This window comes from Delphinapterus leucas, chromosome 10, assembly GCF_059928025.1.
Source record: "Delphinapterus leucas isolate spDelLeu-1000000601 "Yukka" chromosome 10, BTC_Dleu_Yukka2, whole genome shotgun sequence".
NCBI lineage: Eukaryota > Metazoa > Chordata > Mammalia > Artiodactyla > Monodontidae > Delphinapterus > Delphinapterus leucas.
In genome coordinates, this window is record NC_143138.1 from 26,995,952 (window position 1) to 27,023,748 (window position 27,797).

Consider the following 27,797-nt stretch of genomic DNA (forward strand, 5'->3'; position numbering starts at 1 on the left):
AATGAGTGCCTTCCAGAGGTTAGAAGCGAAGGCTGGGTGTAGAAAATGAGAACAGGTGAAGCTGCTAAGGTAGTCGTGTCTGAGCACAGAGATGAGTTTATGCCAAATTAAATGAGGCTTTCAGAGGGATAGACATGGACAGATTTTTTTTATTTTAGGAGCCTGGGCAGTTATCCAGGTAAGAGTTGATGAGGACTTTCAGGTAATGGCCATAGAGCTGTATAAAAGGGAATGAATTCAGAGAGTCCTGAGTCAAGATGGTGTACTAGGAGGATGCAGAATTCACCTCTCCTCACAACTAGAGCACCTACCACGCACCAGTGGGGGACCATGGACACCTAAGGGGACGGGAGGAACCTCCAGCAACCAGGTAGGATGTGGGGCGTGGGGGGAGTGAAGGGGGAGGAGAAGTGGAGGCGGGATGGACTGGCGCCCCTGAGGGGTAGCTGGGGGAAGGGAAGGGATCCCACGCCCGAAGGGGGAAATTGGGGAACCACTGGGAGGGCAGAGGATCAAAAGGGAGCGTGGCCAGGTTTCCCCTGCCCACTTGGGGCCCCGGGAACCTGCTGAGATCCTAGGCCTGATTCTCTGCCCACCTAGGCCCCCTCCAGCCACGCGGGTCCTGAGGGAGTGGGAGGAAGGGAAGGGGGAGCAAAAGTAAAGGCCGGACCTCCAGGATGGCACCCCTGAGGGGTAGCTGGGGAAGGGGAGGAGTTCCTACACCCAGCGGGTCCCACCCACCGTTAGGGGTCCAGCAGCAATGGGGGAGACCCTGGGGGAGATGGTGAGGGAGGGGCATGAAGGAACGGAAGGAAACGCGGCCAGTGCCTTCCCCGTCCACTTAGGCATCGGGGAGCCTGCTGGTCTCCCAGGCCTAATCCTCTGCCCTTGGAGCCTCTCTCCTGCCGCACAGAGCCCAAGCCCCGCCCCTACACCCCAACCCAGGGCCCCACCTCTACCATCGGAGACCCCCTCCAACGTGCTGGGCCTAAACCCCACCCAAACACCCTCACTCACGGCCCTACCTCCAAACTCCAGAACTCGACACTCGAGGCCCTGCTTTCCACCTGTGGCCTCGCCCCTTCTGCAGGTCCTAAGCAGGGGCCCCGCCCCACACTCAAACGTCACCACCCCAGCCGCCTAGGTCCTGCCCCACCCTAAACCCCATCCCTGCCTAAGTTCCACCCCTGCCTAAACTCTGCCCCCATAGCCAAGGCTTTTTTATTTTTTTTAATTTTTATTTTTTCTTCTTTTGGATTGGGGTTCTGTTCTACCTTGTTGATTCATTATTGTTGATTCCTTCATATTTTTATTTTTCCTAATAACTCTTTTATTTTTATAATTTTATTTTATTCTTCATACTTCGTTATTGTTCTCTCCTTCTCGCTTGTTCCCCCCCACCCTTTTTTTCTTTTTCTTTTTTCTCTTGTGGTTTTATTTTACCTTGTTGCAGTTGTTTCAATTATAGTTTTTTTTTCTAACATATTTTTTATCTTTCTAATTTTATTTTGTTTTTTATTTTTTGATATTGTACTGCTCCGTTTTTTCTTTCTTTCTTCCCTTTTTTTTTTTCTTTATCCGCAACATGAAGTTTGGGGGATCTCAGTTCCCAGGCCGGAGGTGGGGCCAAAGCTCCTGTGGTGGGAGCTCTGAGTCCAACCCACTGTTCTAACAGAGAACCTCAGACCTCAGGGAGTATCAATCAGAGTGAGGCCTCCCAGAGGTCCTCATCTCAGCAACAAGACCCAGCTCTGTCAAACTGCCTGCAAACTCCAGTGCTGGATGTCTCAGGCCAAACAACCAGTAAGACAGGAATACAGCACCACCCATCAAAAAAAAAAAGAAACGACAAAAAAATATGTTACATACGAAGGACCAAGGTAAAAACCTACACGACCAAATAAATGAAGACAAAATAGGCAACCTACCTGAAAAACAATTCAGGGTAATGATAGTATAGATGATCCAAAATCTTGGAAACAGAATGGAGAAAATACAAGAAATATTTAACAAGGATCTAGAAGAACTAAAGAGCAAACAAACAGTGATGAACAACACAATTACTGAAATTAAAAATACTCTAGAAGGAAGCCATAACAGAATAACTGAGGCAGAAGAACGGATAAGTGAGCTGGAAGATAAAATGGTGGAAATAACTACCAGGGAGCAGAATAAAGAAAAAAAGAATGAAAAGAATTGAGGACAGTCTCAGAGACCTCTGGGACAACATTAAATGCACCAACATTCGAATTATAGGGCTCCCAGAAGAATAAGAGAAAAAGAAAGTGTCTGAGAAAATATTTGAAGAGGTTATAGTTGAAAACTCCCCTAACATGAGAAAGGAAATAGTCAATCAAGTCCAGGAAGCACAGAGAGTACCATACAGGAAAAACCGAAAGAGAAACACACCAAGACACATATTAATCAACCTATCACAAATTTGAAACAAAGAAAAAATATTAAAAGCAGTAAGGGAAAAGCAACAAATAACATACAAGGGAATCCCCATAAGGTTAACAGCTGATTTTTCAGCACAAACTCTGAGAGCCAAAAGGGAGCAGCAGGACATGTTTAAAATGATGAAAGGGAAAAAACTACAACCAAGAGTTACTCTACCCAGCATGGATCTCATTCAGATTCTACTCAGAAATTAAAACCTTTACAGATAAGCAAAAGATAAAAGAATTCAGCACCACCAAACCAGCTTTACCACAATTGCTAAACAAACTTCTCTAGGCAGGAAACACAAGAGAAGGAAAAGACCGTTAAAAACAAACCCAAAACAATTAAGAAAATGGTAATAGGTACATACATGTCGATAATTACCTTAAATGTAAATGGATTAAGTGCTCCAACCAAAAGACATAGACTGGCTGAATGAATACAAAAACAAGACCCATTCATACACTGTCTACAAGAGACTCACTTCAGACCTAGGGACATATACAGACTGAAAGTGAGGGGATGGAAAAAGACATTCCATGCAAATGGAAATCAAAAGAAAGCTGGGGTAGCAATTCTCATATCAGACAAAATAGACTTTAAAATAAAGATTATTACAAGAGACAAAGAAGGACACTACATAATGATCAAGGGATCAATCCAAGAAGAAGATACAACAATTGTAAATGTTTATGCACCCAACATAGGAGCACCTCAATACATAAGGAAAATGCTAACAGCCATAAAAGCGGAAATTGACAGTAACACAATCATAGTAGGGGACTTTAATGCCTCACTTTCACCAATAAACAGATCATCCAAAATGAAAATAAGGAAACACAGCTTTAAATGACATTACACAAGATGGACTTAATTGATATTTATAAGACATTCCATCCAAAAACAACAGAATACACTTTCATCTCAAGTGCTCATGGAACATCCTCCAGGATTAACCATATCTTGGGTCACAAATCAAGCCTTGGTAAATTTAAAAAAATTGAAATCGTATCAAGTATCTTTTCCAACCACAATACTATGAGACTAGACATCAATTACAGGAAAAAAAACCTGTAAAACAAACAAACACATGGAGGCTAAACAATACGCTACTAAATAACCAAGAGATCACTGAAGAAATCAAAGAGGAAATCAAAACCTACCTAGAGACAAATGGCAATGAAAACACAATGACCCAAAACCTATGGGCTGCAGCAAAAGCACTTCTAAAAGGGAAGCTTATAGCAATACAATCCTACCTCAAGAAACAAGAAACATCTCAAATAAACAACCTAACCTTACACCTAAAGCAGTTAGAGAAAGAAGAAAAAACTCCCAAAGTTAGCAAAAGGAAAAAAATCAGAAAGATCAGATCAGAAATAAATGAAAAAGAAATGAAGGAAACAATAGCAAAGATCAATAAAACTAAAAGCTGGTTCTTTGAGAAGATAAACAAAATTGATAAACCATTAGCCAGACTCATCAAGAAAAAAAGGGAGAAGACTCAAATCAACAGAATTAGAAATGAAAAAGGATAAGTAACAACTGACACTGCAGAAATACAAAGGATCATGAAAGAATACTACAAGCAACTATATGCTAATAAAATGGACAACCTGGAAGATATGGACAAATTCTAAGAAAACCACAACCTACTGAGACTGAACCAGGAAGAAATAGAAAATATAAGTAGACCAATCACAAGCACTGAAATTGAAACTATGATTAAAAATCTTCCAACAGACAAAAGCCCAAGACCAGATGGCTTCACAGGCAAATTCTATCAAACATTTAGAGAAGAGCTAACACCTATCCTACTCAAACTCTTCCAAAGTATAGCAAAGGGAGGAACACTCCCAAGCTAATTCTATGAGGCCACCATCACCCTGATACCAAAACCAGACAAGGATGTCACAAAAAAAGAAGACTACAGGCCAATATCTCTGATGAACACAGATGCAAGAATCCTCAACAAATTACTAGCAAACAGAACCCAACAGCACATTAAAAGGATCATACACCATGATCAAGTGGGGTTTATCCCGGGAATACACAGATTCTTCAATATATGCAAATCAATCAGTGTGAAACACCATACTAACAAATTGAAGGATAAAAAGCATATGATTATCTCAATAGATGCAGAAAAAGCTTTTGACAAAATCCAACACCCATTTATGATAAAAACCATCCAGAAAGTAGGCAAAGAGGGAACCTACCTCAACATAATAAAGGCCATATATGACAAACCCACAGCCAACATCATTCTCAATGGTGAAAAACTGAAACCATTTCCACTACGATCAGGAACAAGACAACGTTGTCCACTCTAACCACTATTATTCAACATAGTTTGGAAGTTTTAGCCACAGCAAACAAAGAAGAAAAAGAAATAAAAGGAATCCAGATCTGAAAAGAAGAAGTAAAACTGTCACTGTTTACAGATGACATGATACTATACATGGAGAATCCTAAAGATGCTACCAGAAAACTAATCAATGGATTTGGTAAAGTAGCAGGATACAAAATTAATGTACAGAAATCTCTTGCATTCCTACACACTAACAATGAGAAATCTGAAACAGAAATTAAGGAAACACTCCCATTTACCACTGCAACTAAAAGAATAAAATACCTAGGAATAAACCTACCTCAGACAAAAGACCTGTATGCAGAAAACTATAAGACACTGATGAAAGAAATTAAAGATGATACAAATAGATGGAGAGATATACCATGTTCTAGGATTGGAAGAAACAACATTGTGAAAATGCCTATACTACCCGAAGTAATCTACAGATTCAATGCAATCCCGATCAAACTACCAACGGCATTTTTCACAGAACTAGAACAAAAAATTTCACAATTTGTATGGAAATACAAAAGACCCCGAATAGCCAAAGCAATCTGGAGAAAGAAAAACGGAGCTGGAGGAATCAGGCTCCCAGACTTCAGATTATACTACAAAGCTACAGTAATCAAGACAGTATGGTACTGGCACAAAAACAGAAATATAAGTCAATGGGACAGGATAGAAAGCCCAGAGATAAACCCATGCACATATGCATCTTATGTTTGATAAAGGAGGCAAGAACATACAATGGAGAAAAGACAGCCTCTTCAATAAGTAGTGCTGGGAAAACTGGACAGCTACATGTAAAAGAATGAAATTAGAACACTTCCTAACACCATACACAAAAATAAACTCAGAATGGAGTAAAGACCTAAATGTAAGGCCCAACACAATAAAACTCTTAGAAGAAAACATAGGCAGAAAACTCTATGACATAAATCACAGCAAGATCGTTTTTGACCCACCTCCTAGAGAAATGGAAATAAAAACAAAAATAAACAAATGGGGGCTTCCCTGGTGGCACAGTGGTTGAGAGTCCACCTGCCGATGCAGGGGGCGCGCGTTCGTGCCCTGGTTCGTGAGGATCCCACGTTCCACAGAGCGGCGGGGTCTGTGAGCTGTGGCTACTGGGCCTGCGTGTCCAGAGCCTGTGCTCCACAGCGGGAGAGGCCACAACAGTGAGAGGTCCGCGTGTCGCAAAAAAAAATAATTAAAAAAAATAAACAAATGGGAGCTAATGAAACTTAAAATCTTTTGCGCAGCCAAGGAAACCATAAACAAGATGAAAAGACAACCCTTAGAACAAGAGAAAATATTTGCAAATGAAGCAACTGACAAAGGATTAATCTCCATAATATACAAGCAGCTCATGCAGCTCAATATCTAAAAAACAAACAACCCAGTCCAAAAATGGGCAGAAGACCTAAATAGGCATTTCTCCAAAAAAGATATACACATTGCCAACAAACACACGAAAAGATGCTCAGCATCACTAATCATTAGAGAAATGCAAATCAAAACCACAATGAGGTATCACCTCACACCGGTCAGAATGGCCATCATCAAAAAATCTACAAACTATAAATGCTGGAGAGCGTGTGGAGAAAAGGGAACTCTCTTGCACTGTTGGTGGGAATGTAAATTGATACAGCCATTATGGAGAACTGTAGAGAAGTTCCTTAAAAAACTAAAAATAGAAATACCATATGACCCAGCAATCCCACTACTGGGAATATACCCTGAGAAAACCATAATTCAAAAAGAGTCATGGGGCTTCCCTGGTGGTGCAGTGGTTGAGAGTCCTCCTGCCGACGCAGGTTCATGCCCCGTTCCAGGAAGATCCCACATGCCGCGGAGCAGCTGGGCCCGTGAGCCATGGCCGCTGAGCCTGTGCATCTGGAGCCTGTGCTCCGCAATGGGAGAGGCCACAACAGTGAGAGGCCCGTGTACCACAAAAAAATAAAGAGTCATGGGGACTTCCCTGGTGGCACAGTGGTTAAGAATCCTTCTGGAAATGCAGGGGACATGGGTTCGAGCCCTGGTCTGGGAAGACCCCACCTGCCGCAGAGCAACTAAGCACGTATGCCCCAACTACTGAGCCTGCACTCTAAAGCCCGCGAGCCACAATTATTGAGCCCATGTGCCACAACTGTTGCAGCCTGCGTGCCTAGAGCCTGTGCTCTGCAGCAAAGAAAAGCCACCACAATGAAAAGCCCACACACCGCAACAAAGAGTAGCCCCCGCTCCCTGCAACTAGAGGTAGCCCACACACAGCAATGAAGACCCAATGCAGCCAATAAATAAATAAATAAATTTATAAAAAGAGTCATGTACCACAATGTTCATTGCAACACTATTTACAATAGCCAGCCCATGGAAGCAACCTAAGTGTCCATCAACAGATGAATGGATAAAGAAGATGGGGCACATATATACAATGGAATATTACTCAGCCATAAAAAGAAACGAAACTGAGTTATTTGTGGTGAGGTGGATGGACCTGGAGTCTGTCATACAGAGTGAAGTAAGTCAGAAAGAGAAAAACAAATACCGTATGCTAACACATATGTATAGAATCTAAAAATAAATGATTCTGATGAACCTAGGGGCAGGAGAGGAATAAAGACGCAGATGTAGAGAATGGACCTGAGGACACGGGGAGGGGGAAGGGTAAGCTGGGACGAAGTGAGAGAGTAGCAGGGACATATATACACTACCAAATGTAAAATAGATAGCTAGTGGGAAGCAGCTGCACAGCACAGAGAGATCAGCTCGTTGCGACCACCTAGAGGGGTGGGATAGGGAGGGTGGGAGGGAGACACAAGAAGGATGGGATATGCGGATGTATGTATATGTATAGCAGATTCACTTCGTTATACAGCAGAAATTAACACAACACTGTAAAGCAATTATACTCCGGTAAAGATGTTAAAAATAAATAAAATAAATAAATAAAATAAAAGGGAATGAATTCAAATGATATTAAAGAGGTAGAATTGATAGGACTCTCGACGGTGGGGGGGTGGGGGGCGTGGTGTGCAGACAAGTGCATTGAACTTCTAACCTTTGGATTCCGTGTTTTCCATCTATACTATGGGAATCTGATTTCGCCTAATCATCTACTTTTCATAAAGATAGAGTATAAAGTCTAATAGGAACTATTTTATCTATTAACTTTCCTCCAATAATGGAAGAAGGGAGAGAAAATCTGAGAACAAATTGTAATGCTTGGCATAAAGCATTGTGGTTCGAGGAGGGGTTCACAGCTTTGAGCATCTGGGAAAGGAAGATGAGCACTCGTTTAATAGAAGAGCTGGGGGAGGTGATACAAAAAAAAAAGAGAGAATGGGATGAATTCCAAAGTATATTTTACATGGTTCAAAATTTTCCCTAAGACTTGCCCAATGGAGATGACAGTCACATGTAGCCCATTCTGTAATTCAGGAGTGCACACACTGGGCAAAACAATTTCATTGGTATGATTTGTTTTGAAAGTGATATCTCTGGTTACTGTTATTTTTTGTGTTACTCTTAATAATTTTGGTACATTTGCAGCTATTTCTTTTTACTATTTTTTTAAAATATTTTTTCTAGGGCTATTTCTCAGTTCTTAAATTTTGAATTAGATTTTAATAAATGACATGTTTTAAACCTTAAACTCAAAGAATAGAGAAGTTAAGTTAGAGGCAACTATGGTATAATAATTATGATAATTGTTAATATTTAGTGTGCACCTATTAGATTGCAGAGATTTTCTAAGAGTTTTACATTATTAATTAATCTTCACAACAACTCTATGAGGCAATGACTCTTAATAGCACCATTTTAGAGATGAGGACACTAAAGCATAGAAAGGCCAACCCTCTTCATTTTTTCACCAAAATCATATCTGTACTAGAGGAATTTCACCATAAAAAGTGCGCTGGTTCTCAATAAATACATGTTGAATGAATGACTGTCACTGACATTTGACACTTTCAAGTGACATCTTATCCTTATTAATAATAAATGATCACATTAATAATTTATTCCATTTGCTTTCATATCGTGTCCTCAAAAGAACCGTGTGAAGTGAGTGGGCAGAGTAAATTGAGGAAACATAGAGAAGACAAAGATAAATAAGTAAACAGAACAGATCTTCTGACTGTCATTCTGTGCTTTTCCTAATATGTAAATCATTTTTCCTAAAGATATAAACTTCTACTTCTGGTGTTTTTCTACTTTATCCTAATACCTTAATAGCGATAAGTGGCCCCAACCAACATGAATGGTTCTCATTCCCTGTTAACCAATACAGTATGTTCAGCCAGGTTTTCTAACTTACAAAAATAATAACATTAATTTCCTTGACTGTACACAAGACCCCCATGAAAAATATCTCCAGAAAAAAGCAATTATGAAAGTATGCAAAGATTAGAAACTTAAAGACAAACACTAGAGAAGAGTTTAATGATACTACTTCAATTCTAAATTGTTTATGTTGCCATAAGGAGTGACGCCCTTGCTGCCATATAAGTCTGGGAGTAGAAATTGGCATACCCACCAGGGAGGGAAATTGACAATATCTATCAAAATCACAACACACACACCCACTGATCCAGCAATGCCACATCTTAATTTGTTCCTAAAGATAGTCTCTCACATGGGTGTAAAAACAGTTAGACACAGATATTCATTGCAGCACTGTTTTGAAGAGAAAATGTTCCAATAAACAAGTAATAGAGAGTAGGTTAAATGAACTATAATACATTCAAAAACTGGAAAACAAAGAAAAGAAAAGAAAAAGGGATCGATCTAGATGGCAGAGTAGGAGGGTGTGGAGCTCACTTCTGCCTGTGAACACATCAAAAATACATCGACGTGTGGCATAACTCTCACTGCAAACTAGCTGGAAACTATCAGAAAGACTCCTGTACAAAGGCTATAACAAAGATCCACTTGGAACCCGGTAGGAAGGGAAGCGAAGCCATCAGGTTGGGGCCTGTGCCCCAGGGAGCAGACTCAGAGAAAAAGGAGAATACATGGGTAGAGATCAGCCCTGGGGAGTGAGCTCTGAACCACATATTGCATGCCCCAGTCCTGGGGCTTGACACAGGGGAGATGAGCCCCTTTGGCTGGTGGGACAGCCGCTAGGACTAACAGCAGTGCTGTTGGGAAGGCTGGACTCCACTGGGGAGTAGTGCACGCACAGCTGGCTTGCTCCCAAGGCAGGGTGTAGAGGGCAGATTGAGGACTGCTCCAGTGGCTGCCCAGTTTCCCGTGACCACCCCGGTGCATACCCCAGCCTAAGCTGAGAGAACGTGATGGCCGCACTTACTTCACATCACTGCTCCACACTGGACTGAGGGCTGCCACGTCTGGGGAGACACAGAGATTTATCAGACCCGGGGCAGCATCTGAGCGGGGGTGGCAGAGGTGCCCATGGCTGGTGCTTATTCAGGCAGCACATCAGAAGCAGCCCCGATGCCTGACAGCATCCAGACTGTCACAGCCCGCGCCCCAATACATGCAGAGAGCGCACGCAGGCCCTGCCTGCCCTGTGGCATGGCTCCATAACAGGGCAGCAGCAGTGAGCGCAAGGGAAGTGATCGGCTGTGAGCCACGAGGAGTCTTGGACCTGAGGCTGCTTCTGAGCCAGGCAGGGGCAGCCACTGCTGGTGCTTGCAGAGGCAGTATGTGAGAGGCAGCAGAGGCCTCTGTCATGAGCCGAGAGCCCCCTCAGGCCCTCATGCTCCAGCACTGCTCCCCTCTGGCTCAAGGGTCTCAGGGCTTGGAGAAGGGAGAACCTAAGAGGAACAGAGCCAGTGTGCAACCAAAATTCAGGGCTTCTACTCCAGCAATTTGCAATCCGACCTCACCCCGGAAAAGACGGTGATGGCCACTGAGCAGAGAGGAAGTCCTGGCTCACACCTGGCTCCAGCCCTAGCCCCTCCTTCTCCAATCCCAGCCCCTCCTCCTCCAGCCCCACCTACTGCCAAGGTGATAGCTGCCAGCACACCCTCAGGAAAGATGTGACTTGCATTCACATCAAATCTGGCTCTCCCACCAAAGGTACTGGGCACATGCAGATTGTATAAGGATGCTTCCACATAAGGACACTCCTTCAAGACACAATATGTAACTGTTCCACCTAAATTCACGGAGACAGAGTTAGGCAAAATGAGAAGACAGAGGAACTGGTCTCAACTAAAAGAACAAGAGAAAACCCCTGAAAAAAAAATAATGAAACAGAAATAAACAATTTACCAGATAAAGATTTGAAGAATTAGTAATAAAAAATGCTAACTGAATTAGTGAAAAGAATAGATGAACACAGTGAGAATTTTAAAAAGGAACTAAAAAATATAAAAAATAAGCAATAAGAAATAAAGAATATGATAACTGAAATGAAAAACACACTAGAAAGAATTAACAGAAGACTAAGTGACCCAGAAGAACGCACAAGTGATCTGGAAGATAGAATAATGGAAACCACCCAATCAGAACAGCGAAAAGGAAAACAAATTTTAAAAATGAGAACAGTTTAAGAGATCTCTGGAATAACGTCAAGTGCACAAACATTCACAGGTTAGGGGTCCCAGAAGAGGAAGAGAGAAAGAAGGGGGTTGAATGTATTTAAAGAAATGATGGCTGAAAATTTCCCAAACCTGAAGAAGGAAACAGATATCCAGGTATAGGAAGCACAGAGGGTCCCCAAAAAGATGAACCCAAACATACTCACATCAATACATATCATAATTAAGATGGCAATAGCTAAAGATAAGAGAGAATTCTAAAGGCAGCAAGAGAAATGAAGAATCCCACTAGGAAAGCAAATATATAGTAAGGACTGAAGATGACCACTTAAATAAGCTAGAGTATACAATGCAGAAAAGAGAGTCACTTCAATAAATGGTACTGGGAAAACTGGAAAACTACATGTAAAAGAATGGGAATAGAACATTTCCTCACACCATACACAAAAATAAACTCAAAATGAATTAAAGACCTAAATGTAAAACCAGAAACCATAAAACTCCTGGAATAGAACACTCTGACATAAATCATAGCAATATTTTATTGGACCTGTGTCCTAAGGCAAAAGAAACAAAAGCAAAAATAAACAAATGGGACCTAATTAAACTTAAAAGCTTTTGCACAGCAAAGGAAATCATCGACAAAATGAAAAGACCACCTATTGAATGGGAGAAAATATTTGCAAGTAATATAACCAATAAGTGGTTAATATCCAAAATTTATAAAGAGCTCATATAACTCAATATCAAAATAAAATGGGCAGAAGTCCTGAATAGACATTTCTCCAAACAAGACATACAAATGGCTAACAGGCCCATGAAAAGATGCTCAATATCACTAATTATTAGAAAATTTCAAACCATAATGACAATGAGACATTACCTCACACTTGTCAGAATGGCCATTACCGAAAACTCTACAAATGACAAATGTTACAAGCACGTGGAGAAAAGGAACCCTCATACACTGTTGGTAGGAATGTAAATTGGTGCAGTCACTATGGAGAACAGTATGGAGGTTCCTCAGAAAACTAAAAATAGAACTACCATATGATCCAATAATTCCACTCCTGGGTATATATCTGAAAAAAACAAAAACATTAATTCAAAAAAGATACATGCACCTCAATGTTTATGGCAGCATTATTTACAATAGTCAAGATATGGAAGCAACCTAAGTTTCCATCAACAGATGAATGAATAAAGAAGTATATATATACAGTACAGTGGAGTGTTACTCAGTCACAAAATAGAATGAAATTTTGCCATTTGCAACCATGTAGATGGACCTAGAGAGTATTATGTTTAGTGAAATAAGTCAGATAAAGACAAATACTGTGGGCTTCCCTGGTGGCGCAGTAGTTGAGAATCTGCCTGCCAATGAAGGGGACACGGGTTCGAGACCTGGTCTGGGAGGATCCCACATGCCACAGGGCAACTGGGCCCGTGAGCCACAACTACTGAGACTGCGCGTCTGGAGCCTGTGCTCCCCAGCAAGAGAGGCCGCGACAGTGAGAGGCCCGCGCACCACAATGAAGAGTGGCCCCTGCTCGCCGCAACTAGAGAAAGCCCTTGCACAGAAACGAAGACCCAACACAGCCAAAAATAAATAAATAAAAATAAATAAATTTATTTTTAAAAAAAGACAAATACTGTATGTTATCACTTATATGTGGAATCTAAAAAGTAAAACAGAGGAATGCATGTAACAAAACAGAAACAGACTCACGGATATAGAAAACAAACTAGTGGATGCCAATGAGGAGAAAGGAGTGGGGAGGGTTAAGATAGGGGTATAGGATCAAGAGGTACAAACTACTATGTATAAAATAGATAAGCAACAAGCATATATTGTACAGCACAGGGAAATACAGCCACTCTTTTGTCATAACTTTAAATGGAGTATAACCTATAAAAATATTGAATCACTATGCTGTATACTGAAATTAATATAATAGTGTAAATCAACTATATTTCAATTTTAAAAAAGAATCTGACAAAATCAAAAGAAAAGAAGAGGATAAGGCAATTCTATATGTACTAAGTTAAGACCTGCTTCCAAGATATAAGTGACAAAGCAACATGCCGGACCATATGCATTATATGCTACAAGTCTTTTGCTAAGAAAAAGAGGGAAGAAGAGAGGATGAAGGAAAATATAGCAGAGCAAGAGGAAAGGAAAGAGAAGGAGAAATATATGAAATGCCTGTATATGAATAAAGAACTCTGGGAGGATACGTAAGAAATTAAGAGCAGGGGCTGCCTTTGGGGAAGGGTATTGAGTGGTTAAGACGCAGAAGTAGGAGGAAGACTCCGACTTAACATACTTGTATCGATTTGGGTTGTCCAGGAAGAAGCTGCCAAAACGAAATCAGAAGTATAAGAGATTTATTGGGGGAAAACATTTGTGAAAGATAAAAGGGAAAGAGATTAGGAGTGGGCAGCGAGAGTCTCCAGACTGTGATGTGGGTTTGACACCTGTGAAAGGAGAGAAGAAAGCAAGAAGGATGGGGTAGGAGGAGCCCTGAGTGCAACGCAGCTCTGAGAAAGCAAAGCCACGCCAGTGGGTCCCCACAGAGCAGACAGTGCCTGCTGGAGGACTAAAACGTCAGGCAGAAATAGCCTGGCTCCAAAACCCTCTCCACGTTCAGTGCAATCACACTGAGGCTTTGCATGCACGCAGGGACAGATTCTGAAAATATGGCAGCTGGAGGCTGTGAGTTAACTACACTCCTCACAGCAGCTCTTAGAGGGAGCTCCGAGGGGCACGCCACCATGGCTGCCAAAATACCCTTTTATATACTGCGATTTTCATTGTCCAGGCATACGATAATAATTGTACATGGAATGATTTTATAGGGATGCTGTTGGATAATGCTTAATGACGTGAAAAACTGTACATGTAATATTATTAAGCTGAAGAAAGATTTAAAAATAATTTATATAAGCTCAGTCATTTCAAAAAACACGTTACATATAAATGCATATATCAAGATATATATCAAGGCATAATCCCCAAAAGATTGGGAGTACATGCTACAGAATATTAACAATGATTATAGCTAAATATTGAAAACAAAAGTTATTTTTAACTTTTTCTTTGTGTTCTCCTATAAATGTATTGAATATATATATATATCTTTTAATTTTACAGCAAGGATGTGCATTTTTGGGTTTTGTTTTGTTTTCAGTGAAACTCCGCAAAATATAGCAAAAATCATCTGGCTAATTCAGAAGTGTTTCTCCCTCCTTTTTTTGATGACTCAGGGAACTCCAGAGGTAGGAACCAATTATATCCTAAGGACAGGACGTATTCACTCCCTTCCCAGTTCACAGTGAATTAGATGGGCAAGTCAATTAAACAAAGACTCTGGTGCCCAGAGCTACAGACCCTATTCAAGTTGTTCTTTGTCTACACAAGCCTCTCTTATAACTGATGAACTTCATAATATAAGATGGACATGAACCTGTTTCTAAAGGCAGAGCAGAGAAGCACAGGAATGCAAAGCAAGGTTACAGATCTGCAAGCCCTCAACACATTCCCCAATGTCTGCAGGGTGTATATGCAGTATCAGCTCCAGTGGAACTTATAGTCTGTCATAGAAGAATTGTTTGTATGCATGTCTTATCCTACTGGTTAGTGTGTGAGTTCTTTTAAGGCTGAGGAACTGGCTTTATCTGTTTGTTTGATCTCTGCAGTGCCAAGCACAGTACCTTGTGATGATATGAATGTTGACACTTACTGAGCATTTTCAATTAACAGGCACCAGACTATGCTAGGAACTGTAAGGCCAGCAGGTCCGGGGAAGGGCCCAGAGAGTGAGACGGAACCCCCGCCAGGGAGGCTGATGCAACCGACCCGTCTTCCCGCTCCCCGAGGGACGGAACCAACGGCTCTGAGGCTGATGCAACCGACACCCAACATTGCCACAACATCCAAAAGATTACCAAAAAAGGGCTGCTTCACACAGCAAGCACCTCCCCTGCGTCCGCCCCTATAAATTTTGTTCGTGCCTGCACCCGGGTGCGACTTCTCTGGCCCCTTTCTCTCAGACCAGTGAACCTCGCCCGGGAGCGTTCCCAAATAAAGCTTGTTTAAGCTCTCCTCCGTTTTTGGTGCCGTTCCTTACAGGAACCTATATATAACATCTCGCTTAATCTTCACAACAACCCAAGAAATATGAAGGATAACTCTCCCATTTACAGATAAGGCACTGGAGGCCAGGGAGGTCAACTAATTTGCCTAAGATCACAACTAAGCTGGGAAGTGGTAAAGCCAGCACTACAAACCCATATTCTAAACTATGTTAGTATTTACTCAGTATTTGCAGTTAAATACCCCAGTAATATAGCTCATGAGTTGGCAGACGATGGCCCGTGGGCTAAATATGGCCCACTGCTATTTTTTATGGCCCATAAGCTAAGAATGGCTTTTACATTTTCAAATGGCTGGGGGAAAATATTTTTAAAAGAAAATTAATACTTTGTGACACATGAGAATTACATGAAATTCAAATTTCGGTGTGTTTACTGGAACACAGTCTTACTCATCAGTTACTTAGTGTCTATGATGGTTTGCACAGGCTAACAGCAGAGCAGCTACAGCAAAGACAGTATGGCCTGCAAAGCCTAAAATATTTACTATGTGGCCTTTGACAGAAAAAGCTTGCAGGCTGCTGTGATAGAGAAAAACGTGATCCCAGTATTTCCTCAGAATCATCCAGACTGTTTTTTATAAGCTGGACTTGGAGGGCTCCGACCTACTAAGTTAGAGTCCCTAAGGGTGAGGGCCATGAATCTATGCTTTAAAAAGTCCCCCAGGTGATCCAAACCATCAGCCAAGTTTGGGAACCACCAACGGGAAGTACTTTGGCTGTGGGCAGTTACCCCTCAGGATCTTTTACTCCTGCTGAGTAAAAAGGGGGTGGGTGGGGCAAAGAAGACCCCTCGTTGCTCCGGAACAAAGCGCCCTCCATCCCTGATGCGAGAGAAGCTAGGCAAGATGAAAGGCCTCTGGAATCCTTAGGATTAAGGAGACAAGCCCCTCTTCTCTGCTTGCACACACTTCATTAGCAAAAACATTTCCGAAGGGCAGAGAAATGACGTGTTGAAGGACCTACTTATCAAGTTCAAGGGTAATGTCTGCAACTCGCTTGTCTCTTTCTGCAGATGACTTGCTTCCGGTTAGGACAGGGCAGCTGACAGACTGCCTTAGCACTCAGTCCTCTCCCACCATTAGCAGAAGCACAGTACTGAGAAGGCCTGAACCTGCTTCACAGCCAGTGTCTTTGAATGAATATTCCAATGCCCACTCCTCAGCTGGCTAGCTGGCTTCCACATCTATCCCCATACTGAAAGTAAGCCCTTGTTGTTAAACCCAAGAGCTGCTTTCTAGCCTTCACTTTCCTCTGGAATGTTTGATATCCTGTCTCCTTCCTACTTCTAAACATCCTCTCCCTTCCAGGGTTTCTGCCCACATTAGCTCCCGGTTTTCCTCTTACCTCTCTGCCCTGTCATGTCTGCTCAGCCTTCTTCAAAGGTTCTCACCCTCTGTTTAAATGACAATGTCCCACAGGTTCCATAATGGGACCTTTTCTTTTCCCAATAGACTTCCTGGGTGATCTGTGACTTCAACTCTGGCCTGAAGTGTTAAAATCTTTTTCTGCAGCCCCTGTTTTACTACTGGGTGGCAGTGATGGGGGGGAGGGGGCTTGAAAGCCAGAACACTCCTGTTCTGCTTCTTACTCACTGTGAGGCCTTAAGCAAGTTACTTAACCTCTGTGTCTCTGTTTCCTCCTCTTATAAGATTAAAATAAGCAATAGTTTGCACATCATACAATTGTTGTGAGAATTACGTGAGTTTTTGCAATGGCTCTTAATGAAGGGTGATTTTACACCTACCTCTCATGGGACGTTTGGCAATGTCTGGAGACATTTCTGGTTTTAACAACTGGGTGGAAGCATCAGTGGGCATCACCCGGCATTCAGCGGGTAGAGTGCAGGGAGGCTACTAAACATCCTACAATGTGCAAGACAGCCCCCCACGACAATGAGTTATCTGGCCCAAAATGTCAATTGTGCTGGGGATGAGAAAGCCCCACTTACAGACAGAGTTTTCATTAGAAAATGACCTGGCACCTAGTAAGGACCATGGACACATTATTCATTACTGTTGACTGTAGCAGCCAGCTCGAGCTGAACGTTTAAGGGCACTTCATACTCAGCATGGACAAAACTGAACTCACTGTTCTCCCCACTTACTTTTTTCTTCTTTGTCCATGCCACGCAGCACGTGGGATCTTAGTTCCCTGACCAGGGGTCGGACCTGTGCCCCCTGCAGTGGAAGTGCAGAGTCTTAATCATTGGACTGCCAGGGAAGTCCCTCTCCCTGCTTACTTTTAAGGCACCTCCTGCCGGGTGCCCTTCTCTGTGCCTGGCATGACCCATCCGTCCAGATGGGAATCATCCTTAATCTTTCTTCTCTCTCACCTGATCCTAACTGGCCACAAGATCCTGTAGACTTTGACGTTGCATATAGTTGTGGGGTTGTACAGTGCACAAGGATAGGGGTGAAACCCGGCACACTTTCTACTAACCAAGCTGTAATTACTGCTACAGTTATGCTCCTGGAGGCAAGAGGCCCACCCCCTCACCCTATACTCTGAGCTCCAGTTTAACTGACCCCTCGATTCTTTCACATGGGCCATGCTCTCCCCTGTCTCCAAGCCTTTGTGCATACTGCATACAAGTCTGCCCCGCCCCTGCCTTATTTATCTCCAAGCCTCAGCTCAGGGGTTACCTCTACTGAGAAGACAATCCCCACTCTAGTTCCATGGACCCCCGGACATGGCTTCCATTTGTCACATCAATTTATATTTTGTCTCTCCCACTAGACAGCAATTTCTTGAGAGCAGAGATTGTGTCTTAATCACCTCCGATGTCTAGGTTGGTGTTTTGCCTACAGGAGTTGCTCAGTAAATATTCTGGAGATGAATAAATGCGCATACCTGAGTGATAATAACAATAAAATAATAATAGTAATGACAGCAACATATATTGGATTCATACTTTTCCAGATACTGTTTTGTGTGTTTTTCATCTATGAACTCATTTAGTCATTATCACATTATAGGGCTCTATGTTTTTACAAACTGAGGTGCAGAAATGATTAGTTACTTGCCCACATTCAAACAGCTAGTAAGCAGAGGAACAGAATCTGACCCCTCCAGGTTCATCCCTCTTTTAATCAAAGTATTAATGTATTATATTGCCTCTCACGAATGAGCAAAAATTCTGGACAAGTAGAAATCTGTGGATTTGAAGAGTACCAGGAGACCAATATTCTAGTCCAAGTGTAGGCCCAGTTTCTTGGGTGTTTGGGGCAAATCATTTTAAGTCAGTGCACCTTGTAAAAGTAAAGAAGGAAACAAAAAGCCTCCTGATTTCCTCTCAGAAGGAGTCTAAGCTTCCCTTTACATGGTCGGTTAGCCTGGCCATGCACAGCCAACGTGGACAGCTATGCGGCTGGCGCTGGCAGATGAGAGGCCTGAAAAATGTAGCAAGATATTAAGAATGTAGTCTTCTCCCAACAAAGGAACAGCATCATCACTGGAACTATAAGAAACCTTCAGACTGGACAAGGGCCAACCAAACACCATGTATCTAGAGGAAATGTCATCTAAAACCTGAGGGACTGGAACCCAATGCCACCATCTTACTTCAAAAGAAGAGGATGTTTAAGCACAAAACTCCAAGGATGGAATGAATAACTCAAGTTAAACCTTCCTGCATGGAAGTTGGGAGAGGGCCAGAAAGGAAAAGAAACAGCCGAAAATGATAAACTGTGCTCACTTTGCAGTTTTGCTTAAGACCTTTAAGGCAGAAACCACCTGTGTGCCTCTGCGGAAGGGGCTGCTGCAGGGAGCAGAGGGTGAGGACGAAACCCAGTCTCACAGGTAACCCGGTGAGGCTCCAGCCCTGTGTCTGGGAAGAGTGCTAAGGGTGCTGCTGCTATTTATTTCCTTCCCAAATCCATCAGCAGTCCAAGATTTGCTCTGACTTGTGCTTTTCAACAGAGATAATGGTTAATTTCTACTGATTGGTTACCCACCTTCTCTTGCTCTGGTCTCAACAGCGAAGGGAAATAAGGGACAGCATCGTGCCAGGTACTGTACCCTTGTACATACTGGTCGGCTGGCCCTGTGAACTCCATCTGTGGCTTCCTGGCGAAACAGATACCTCGTCTGCACGCAGAGATGAAATCTACATGCAACTTCAGAAACACTGATGAAACAGAAACTAATCAAACTCTTCCATCTTGGAAAGTTGCCCTGGAGTATCACCCCTAACCACCCTCCTTCTCTACCCCTAGGTGTTTTCCTTCTTCTGCAGTGGCCCCACAAAGAAATAACATGAGACACTTTAGCACCTGTGGTGACTGGGTGAACTGTTAATTATGAAATTTGGATATACCATCTGGGTTAACATTTGGCTGAGGACAGCTGAAGCTCTCAGTGCTTCTGAGAAAAACTATGAATATTTTTTCTATTAATTATCATACTATTTTCCCCAGCTGGCATTTCCTTGTCTCTCTTCTCTGCCTATGCAAATCCTAGCACTCTTCCAAGGTCCCGCCAAGTTCCTCTTTCTCCAGTATGCTTGCTCTGACTTCCCAGCCCACATTATGCATCCCAGTTGCATTTACAGTTAGTTTCCAAAATTTACCTCTTAATTGTCTTTTAATTGTTTCACATGTATTAGTTCAGGCTCCTGAATGCAGGGGCCATGTAGTATCTTATATTCCTTTTCCTCTCTCATCATGTAGACCACTCTGAATAAATACTTCTCTAGCATGAATTTCATGTATGTTTCAGGACATTAACACCACTGAAGGATCAATCTCTTAAGGGCAGGAACCAGAACTTTTACTCTTTGCAAGTGTCCCAGTACCAACCAAACTGTCTGACCCTCTCCAGTAGGCATTCAACCATTTGAAGAAAAAAAAAAAAGAAAGAAAGAAAAGAAAAAAAATGCTCCAAAGACCTAGATTGTGTTTTTCAGCCGGATTATGCACTGTTAGAGCCGAAAGGACCTTTAAAATCATCTAGTTGAAACTTTTATTTTTACAGGAAAGAAAACTGAGGTCCAAGGAGGCCAGGTGACTTTCTAGAAGCAAGTAGACAGTGAGTGGTACAGACAACACCAGAAGTTGCTGTGTGAGGCCGAGAAATGAGGTCTTCCTATCCTCTGTTCTGTGCTCTGTCCGAGCAAGCACCCACACCTCCCTTCTACTGTCTGTGGTACTTGGACATGTCATTCTGGGCTTCCTGATCCCCAAGTGCCTTCCTTGACCAGCTAATCACAATTACACACAGAGACATAACCACAGGTTACTGGATCCTCTGAACGCCCACTCACAATTATGATTTTCCTCCAGAATCTATAAGCAGAATGTCTCCCCAAGACCCAAGGGCATCCTTTCAGAAATTACCCAAAACTTGGGCTTGGCTGTATATTTGTTTCTACCAAACTGTAATTGTTCCTTTGGTCTTTGATTTTCTCAGACATCATTATGCAGTTACTATTACACTTGTAGCCTGAAGAGCTGGCCACACAACCCTCCTCAGAACAGCTGCCAAGTTTGCCAGTGGTACTGTTTCCTAGGCTGAGGCGAGCAGGGTAACATTTCTCTCTCTCAGGAACCAGAATTGCTCTTTTTTTAAAGCTTGAGGTAAAAGGCTCTCCTCACATTTCAATGAGTCTTAAAACCTTCCGCCTTCAGCCAGAATGCTCTCACGTTTGCAGGACCTGCCATTTCCCTCAGAGCTCCAGTTATCGTATTACTTTTGTGTGTGTGTGTGTGGTACACGGGCCTCTCACTGTTGTGGCCTCTCCCGTTGCGGAGCACAGGCTCCGGACGTGCAGGCTCAGCGGCCATGGCTCACGGGCCCAGCCGCTCCGCGGCATGTGGGATCTTTCCCGGACCAGGGCACGAACCCGTGTCCCCTGCATCGGCAGGCGGACTCTCAACCACTGTGCCACCAGGGAAGCCCCAGAGCTCCAGTTATCAATCGGAATCCGAGAGGTTAAGTGGGAGCTGCCTGGTGTGGGTGCCCGGTGGGGTCACCCTGACGTGACAAATATCTGGTGGGGTCGTGATTTAACCCCTTGGTTTCTGATGCTCCGCTTCCAGGGGCCAGGCACTTTGGAGCTCTGACCGACAGTTGTGCATAAACTGTTCTCAAAGGGCATTGCTTGACTTTGAGTCTTTCATCAACTCTGAGTTAAACACAGAAAGGAGTGATTGGAGGCGTTCTCAAGAAAGGGGCAACAACGGTAAATGCCTTCGCAAACATTGCTAATGACCTAAGCCTTCTGACAGAACCGGTCCCTAGCAAAGTTGCAGTGCTCACCTCACCATGATAGGGATCCCCCCTACTTTGGGGGCTCCCTCCACCTGCGGCACCCAGAGCAGTGGTCTCAAGGACATGCGTGTGTCCTCAGTGTGCTCCTTCCCACGGTGCTTTCCAGTGAGAAGCACCCAGCACGCTCAACTTGTCTGCCCCTTCCTCACGCCCTAAATCCAATTTTGTCTGCCATCCCCCGAGGGCCCTGATTTCTGATAAAACTAACCACCGCACAAGTTATGTAATTATGAAGAGTTTCCTTAGCCTCTCGGAGTCTCAGTTTCATCATTTATAAAAAGAAGAAAGTGGGCTGAATTCTCCCAAAGCCCCTGTCTGCTCTAATATTGAGTGTCTCACTGAACTGTGAGACAATTTGGGGTGGAGGGTTTGGGGTGGAGGCAGGGGCTGATTAGTATAACCCCCCAAGCTGTACTTGCTCTGGGTGCACAGTTGCATTTTAATAAGTGCCTTCTTAGAAACGATGTCTTTCTGTGACTTCAGTGAGGGCAGTTTCAGGCCCTGTGGCAGATCAATGACAGAGATATTTCTGACCAAACACACTTTTAAGCATCATTTTCAGAGACACCATGGGGAGATAGAAAGTGCCCAGATTCGATGTCACAAAAACCTGGATTTGAATGCAACTCAACCACTTGTAAGTGGAGTAACCTTGAGCACTTTGCTTCAGCTCACTGAAAGTCAGTTTGCTTAACTCTAAAGTATCTTAACACTTTTCTCAGAGAGGTGTGATTGTTGCTACTGTTGTAATGAAGAACAAAATAAGAAAACGTGTAAAGTACCTAAACAATACCTGGCATATAAAACATGTTCAGTAAATATTAATCCCTTTTTCCTTCTTCCTCTACCCAAATTTACCCTTCATGTGTAAAAACTCCAAATTACTCCAAATCCAAAATGTGAATCTTTTCATTTTCTAGAATGAGGCATGAATTATTAATGTAGTAAAAATAATGCCATCCCACTGCTGAGAGAAAGCTAACTGAAAATGACTTGTCAGAGACGTATAACTCAATTCTTCTACAGCTACTTGTCCTGGGCCATTTCAGGCGTCTGATTCCACATTTTCACGGCTTCAGGAGGCCAACTTAGCTAGCCTGACCCAAGAACATGCTCAATTCGCAACTATCTAAACATGAAACCAAAAAATGTCCTCTTCCTTAATTCTAATAGAAAAAAAAAAAAGCAAGGTTTCTTGAAGAAGGATACAGAGTCAGCCTCCCCCAGCTAGCACCCAACCAAGGCCTAGAAGATAAATATTGCCTCATATTTTCAGGAAGAAGTCCAAAGCCACCTCTCTCCTCCTTCCCCTGTAGGCATTTCCTTTCCTCATTATCTTTCTTGCAGGGAAATTGGAGTGCACAGCCCAGTGAGTCATCGCTTGATCAAACATGGCTCCAGCTGTGAGGAAGCTGACAAGAGGATTCTCAGCATGGACATGGTTGAACTGCATTGGCCTCAAAGGCCGAGATACCTTGGGAACTAGGGTTACAGGCCTTCAAGCCCAGAGTGGTAAACTTTGGGAGAAATGAGCACTAGGTTGCCCTGTCATCACAATAGGAGGGAGCTACCAGAAATAGGGGCAGTGTCATTCTGCAGCTCGCAGAGGCCAAGGTGCCTGCACACTGAGACCTGGCTGTGGAAGTAGGCCATACTGTCCCTACGCACCCCAGAGCCCCCTTTCTCAATGATCTCTCCCTCCCTCCATCTCCAAACTTCAATTCCTTAACACTCCCCAAGGTAGGTGCGAGGGGGAGAAAAATACTCAAACATCTAAATCAATTTAACTATGAGTGAATGATCTTTAGTAACCCACCTAGTGGAATTTAAGACAGTGGGACAAAGTGAAGACTTAGTGAGAAATGAAATATCCTGAGAAAATGGTCTCTTCCCTGAATGGCCGTGGTCGCCCTGTGTCAAGAGCCAGATTCACCTGTGTATTCTCATGGCCAAAAATTGCCTGAAATGCTTTGGGGACGAAAGATGAGGGGTAGATGGTTTGCAGTTAGAGGATCTCTGGTCTCAAATGGCAATAAGGTCATCCTGAAGATCTGTATGATAAAATTAACTTTAGAAGATGTTCTTTTGTTGAGGACATCATGAAGCATGGGCCACAATTTTGTCAGAAAAGAAGTTTGAACATTTCTAAGAGTTAAAAGATCTTGGAAGACTGGTTGCATCAAAGTTCATGTGGGCACATGCCCCAGGTTTTTCTATGATTGGTGACCTCTAAGCCTTACATTAACCAAATACACAGACATTCTAGTATGAGATTTAGAAAATAAGGAACTATATAAAAAATAAGATGAATATAGGCTCAAACTTGTATCTGTGTGTATGTATGTGTATTTATATATATATATATTTGTGTATGTATATAGACATGTTTATGTATATGTGTGTATATATGGCATCTATATCTAGATAGATAAATAGATCTAGAAATAGACAGATGTGTGACACTGCTGACAAAACAATCAATAGCAACTTGTAAACAGAATTTCCAACACTGGAGTAATTCTCCCTGAGCTAGGATTAAACCCTAGTTACTAGCACTGTCAGCCTTACAGTTCCAAAGACACTGTTAGCCATTTCCTAGTTCTTATAAAGAGATATTCTGAAGCCTTGTTTTTAAATCCTTGTACAGCTCTGATTCACTGTTCTCTCAAATTGTTCAGAATAATTCGATTATTAGAATGCACGTGATAAAGTTAGCTGCCTCTTTCACCCTTTCCACAAAGGTATTTGCACTTTAGCAGGTGAAGGCCAAGATTTTGTTTGTTTTGTTTTGTTTTTTTCAAGATGGGGGACTGAGTGAACGTAAAATAGAGATGTTTGTCTCCTCTCCCTTCAGGATTGCAGTTAAATAGTTAAATTGATGATAAAAGATAAAAGTTTTCTTTAAAAGGGAATAAATCCCTAACAGTGGGGTTGGGGGGGGTGGAGAGAGAGAGAGAAACTCCACAAATTCCTTGAAGATAAATAATATATGGAAGCATTTTTTACACAAAAACAGGAGGAAGCCATGGCCTAGAAAACCTGCCAAAAGAGGCTGTAGAGGAGTGGCCCCTTCAGAGTTTTAGGAAAAGTTATTTTGAACTTATTATTCTCCATTTCTTCAAACTATCAATCAAATGTAATAGCAAAATAAAGACATTTTTATACCAAAAAAAAAAAGTTTACCTCCTGCATATTCTTTTTGAAGAAGTAACTTGAAGATCCATTACAACAAACTGTGAAACCCAAGAAAGAAGACACCTTGAGCTATAACAACCTCTGGCAATGACTTAAAATCCAATAAAAATGAACCAGGGGTTGATAGCAGCATAGACAACCCATAAAGCAATTGGTCCGAATTAGAACAGACACTCCGTGGGCTTCCACAGCTAACTTTTCAAGCAAGAGAAAGGAATGGATCCCATTCCATAGATGGAATGAGTGAGACACTGCAAGGTCATAATAAGATGGTACAGGAAGCTACATTTCTCCTGCTGGTAGTTAGAAACTCCAGGAAAAGAAAGCTGTTCAAAAAGGTATAGTCTAAATAGGAAATGAACTAAAATGTGACAAGATTGGAGAAGTTGAAGGAGTGTAAGTAAAAGGAGTTCCTTTGACCTAACACTAGGACCCTGATCAGTGCAGGGGCATAAATGGGGAAGGGGAACATGGCATTTCTTTAATGTACAGTGAACAGTGTTTACATAAGCACAATGATGTAAATGCTTTCTTACTGGACTTCAGCTTTGAGAACTGTACACATAGACAAAGTAGGGGGTCTCTGAAAAAAATCTCCTTTTTATGTAGAATAGGCCTTCCGAGCAACTGTCCCACAATAAAGAGATATTCTTCCCTGGATCACTGGACTTTTTCCTAAACTAGTTGCCACCTTTGGATCTTAAATAAAAAGCAAGAAGAAGCAGCTGTTTTATTATTTGTGCAGTAGTTTGAATTTAGGCATAGATGCAATTCAGTGTTACTATTTGAAAGAATGGCGAAGTTACTTGTGAGCAGGCACCTTAGCCAGTGAAAGACTAGTCACCCCCGTGAGACTCCCAGATAGCCGCATAAACCAGAGAGCTTTGTCCTCTCTTTCGGGTGGCCTGATATTACAGGCCAAGCCCTCTGTGCCAGCGCAGATACACCTCTTGGACCCCACTGGCAGAACTGCAGTCACATTGTCTGCAGTCCCAGCAGCTCCAGGAACAATGCTCAGCCAACGCTTCTCCACGCCCAGAATGTGCCAGGCTCTGCCAAGAGTAATGATGGACGAAAGCTCTCCTTCCTTCTCCCAGGATCCACTGGCGACAGCAGTGGCTCACTGGGTGAGTCTGGTATTTCTGCCATACCAGTCTACTACTTCTACAAAGATGAATCTAAATTCCACTTCTGGAATTTGAAAATTCGTTTTTAACTTGACTAACAAAGCTTAGCAGAATTAATTATAATGACTCAATAGAATATAAACATTATCACTCTAACCCAAGGATATTTAAACAATAGTTGGCAGAGTTTTGTGAGGGCTGGGGGATCAGTGAGAGGTCAGGTGGATGGCAAAGCCGCTGATATCCTCCTGTGGCCAGTGGAGGGTCGAGAGGTGCGCTAACTTCTTGACCTACAAGTGAGGGGCTGTTTGCCAATACACACTCGGAGGAGGGCACCTACCCACGTGAACACGATGGGGTGCCAGGGATGGAGGGAGGTTAGGCGGATGAGAAGTCTTCTGTGGCTGAAACAGCACATGCGTTACTCCTGCAGGTGACAGTTCAGTCCTGACTCCACGATTCACTGGATGTATGACGCGGGCAGTAACTTGAGCTTTCTGAGCCTCCTTTTCCTCTTCTGTAAAATGGGAATAATTATATCCACACCTCCTAAGATACTACCAAGTTCCTGGCATTTATTTAGAGGGCTCTCACACACGTTAGTTGTTTTTCTTCACTGCAGATGTTACATGCGTCACACTTTTGCCGCAAAACCCATTCTGAAGAGCTGAAGAAGTGAGTACTTTATAAACCCTCTTACTAGTTCTACCAGAGAATAGCATATGGGGTACCAGGCCAGTTACTTCCTCTTTCTTTTCAGCTGTCACCTCACATGTCCCTCCTAACAAGGCCTTTGGAGGGCCTTCTGTAAATGCTCAGAATAAAGTGACCCCACCATGTTGGAAATTGTGTGGTCCGGTAAGGTACCAGACAGGTGACCTTGTTAAAAGAGTAAGAGTCCACTCAGGTCCCTTGGCCTGACTCAACTTTGTCTCTCCACCACTTTGCTCACTGCCACACTGCCCTGCTTGGGCTCTGGAGTAGGTTGTAGCAGATGCAGCATTTTGTCAGTTTCCATAAAGTGCTGGAGCCCAGGGCCTTGCAGATACTGCCTGCTCTTTGGACTTAGAAGCCTCACCTTTAAAAATGTTTCTCATCATTGTCTATCTTGTTAGGATTACGGTGAAAGGAAAAGAATTTTCCACTGGCCAGTCTCCCTCTGCCTGTGCAGTTTTTAGTAAAAATTCTGAATTTTTTCCCTTTGCTGAAGGTCTCTTAAAATCATCATTTTATTATTATTTTTTTCCTTTTTCTTTAAATGTCATGGCCAAGAAGTATTTCCTGGTAGTTTATCATGGAGAACTCAGATCATCCGTCCATTTACTGTCATTTCACTTTACTATCTGTACCAGTTAACAAGGTTCAGTGAGAACACACTACAGCAGTGACTACCAGGCCAGCGGGCTGCGTGCTCCTTCCCAGCCAGGTAGCACGTGGAGGATGTAAGGGGCAGCGGTACTCCTCCTATTAACAAGTCTAACCCCCCAAAACAAGAAATAGGGTTCAACCCTAAAGCTGAGATCTGAAAATAAACTATGTTTGTTTACGTAAACAATCCAAAAACTCCATGGTCCTACCATGTGGGGTACAAAATCAAGCCACATGAACCTATCCAGTTTTTCTTAATTGTGACAGACATAGCCAGTCCCTCCACCACCCTAGTATCTCTGGAAGCTCCCGGGAGTGTCTCATACATGCAGAGTTTCCTCAGGCCAGCACTCTAATTTAGGCCATTGAGCTC